The following is a 2582-nucleotide window of genomic DNA, read 5'->3' on the forward strand; positions in this document are numbered from 1 at the left end:
ATTCTACTAAGGTGAGTACTTTTATTAATTGTGTCTATAAAAGTAACTTAACATTAGGAATCTTGTACATATTTACAACAATCTATTACAAGGCAAGTTTCTTCATTGTAATGGAGATTCCATCATAGAAGTTCACTGGCTCGGGCTTCATTATGAGGTCTGTGGGAGGGGGACATGGAAAAACTTAACGCAACAACTACCACAATTGTTATAGTGAGAAGACTAAAGTTGATAAGGATTAAACCATTCTAGGGTTTCTCTCATTATTATTGTACTGGGAAGATTAAAGTTGATAAGGATTAAACCATTCTAGGGTTTCTCTTAAAAAAAAATGAAGAATTAATTTTGAGAAAATTATGGATGCACTTTGTTCACTGTTTGCATTATAGTGAGATATTTTTAAAAGGTTAAACATGTTGATTCATTAGTATAATAAAATAAATTAAAAAGTATTTATATACATATTGTATTATTTATTTTGTGAAAATTTATTTTTAAGATTTTTAACATCTTAATCAAACTTAATCTGTACAACTCTTTTTATTCTTAAATAATAAACTTGATCTCTACAGCTATTTTTATTCTTAAATAATATGTTTTTAAAATTTTATGATTTTTTTTTATACATCCTTTTATCTACTGATAATAACTTGTTTCAAAGACAATAAATTCTACTATCCCAAATGTAACAACATTAAATCATCACTATGGCATGTCTTTAATATTTACTATTTATTACAACTTTAATTCATTTATATCTTATATCAATATTTTTTTATTATATATCTATATAGTTATTTGTAATGTCTTTCTCCTTGTAATATTGTTTGAATCTTCTTCTTGTTATTACATTTATTTTTGGAAATCTATCTAGCTAGAGGTCTTATCTTTTTCCAAATAAAATCGTTTTAATTGTCTACTTGCTATTGTGTTTATTAACCTAAATAAAAATGGACTAATCGCTCAACGACTCTCTCTCTCTGTTCATAAAAGAGTGATTTTTTTTTAATGCAAAATATGAAACCGTCGCATCATCGCATCATCCTCAATTAAATACAATTTCCAAACATGAAAAGGGAACTGTGTTAGTGGGTCAGTAGTCGTCTTAGTTATAATGTGTCCACACAGTGGAGACATTGGATATTACTAGATTTCTTGTTTTCGTGGAAAATGGACGCTACACCTATTTCCGCGAAACAGGAATTATCCGAAAGAAATTGTTTTGTTGTTGCCGTTCGCCTTCCCGGACCTTGGAAGCTCTTCCGAGCATTTCTTGCTGATGTTGACTGGTCGACATGTTTCTCATTACGCTTCAAGAAGACTTCATCAAAATAAAATCCCTCCTCCCTTTAACTACCGCTGCCATCTCACAACATCGAGGATTTAACATCCGCAGAGCGCTTCCAAGGCTCTGATTAATTTATTGAGTCCTCTGTAACAGAGGAGATTGCAGAAGGGGAAGGGATTTGTCAACAAGTTCTCCAGTATTACGACTTCCCCGCAGCTGTCAAAGATGTCACAGGTAGGCTAGCAGTTATTGATGTCTCATTTTATTTTTTAAGCGGGTATTTGACATGAATTATGCCCGTGATTTTGCAGAAAATTGTGTTGAAAGTGTCGCTAAATTGCGAAAAATGCAAACGGAGAGCCATGAAGACAGTTGCAGGGATTCAAGGTGAAGTCCCCGCTTATTTATTATGTATACCTAGGCACCCGGGCTTTGAGGGTTGCAATAATTTGTGCTAAATTTTAGCAGGTCCGTGGATCCATTGCAGGTGTGGTCTCTGTAGCGATTGACGACACGGACAAGAAGATGACTGTAATTGGGGATGCAGATCCGGTGTGCGTGACGGCTAGTCTCAGAAAAATCGGGATCTTCTAAAGAACCAGAGAAGAAGCCTAATGACAAAAAGCCGCCCGAGAAGAAGCCCGATGACAAAAAGCCGCCCGAGAAAAAGCAGGAGGCGTCGCAACCGAATCTGGCTTATGTTATTCTTCCGACAAGCTGCCATTACTGCAGCGACGACACTTATTACTTCAGCGAAGAGAACCCCAACGCCTGCCGCATCGTCTGAAATTCTTGATCCATCTTTTAAGACAATAATTGTCTTCTGTGACTTGGTACTCATCTGATCTGCATGTGTAGAGTGCTTTGAATTTTCCTTGACTTTGTTTGGATAGTAATCACCAAGGTTTCCCCCAATCTCCGCAAGAACTAGGAATGATCCGCAGTTTCAAAAATATTCTACATTTTAGTAATTTTTTCCATTTCTATTTCAGAGAAAACTGTATCAGATAAAGCATATAGATTTGTGGCGTCCTTGGACGCAGATTTCAGTTCTATCTGCACTCATGTATTTGTCTAACGATTAATTGAGATGATGGATTTTATTTTGTGCACTTGAGCCCTTTGGAGGTTTGTGACCCTATTAAATATGGCATTATGTATGTGCCAAATGGGCATATAGGTTGGACCAAAAAAATAATTGTTTGAGGTAGACTTTTAAATTTCATTAAGGCATGCAATTATCTCATTATTATGATCTTTATAATTTTCTTTGAGCATTAAGTGGGTTGTCCTT

General features: G+C 35.0%; 1 pseudogene across 1 annotated transcript; it reads left to right on the top strand.

Annotated features, from left to right (window-relative positions):
• The first annotated feature begins 1293 nt into the window (after positions 1-1293).
• On the top strand, positions 1294-2301 carry LOC149149785 (heavy metal-associated isoprenylated plant protein 2-like; annotated as a pseudogene). Its single transcript, XR_016263316.1, has 3 exons — positions 1294-1522; positions 1600-1675; positions 1776-2301. The product of XR_016263316.1 is annotated as a heavy metal-associated isoprenylated plant protein 2-like (transcript).
• Positions 2302-2582: the final 281 nt, after the last annotated feature.

This window comes from Pinus tabuliformis, chromosome 9, assembly GCF_031772625.1.
Source record: "Pinus tabuliformis cultivar Carrire ecotype Pingquan chromosome 9, CPIR1, whole genome shotgun sequence".
In the NCBI taxonomy this organism is placed as follows: domain Eukaryota; kingdom Viridiplantae; phylum Streptophyta; class Pinopsida; order Pinales; family Pinaceae; genus Pinus; species Pinus tabuliformis.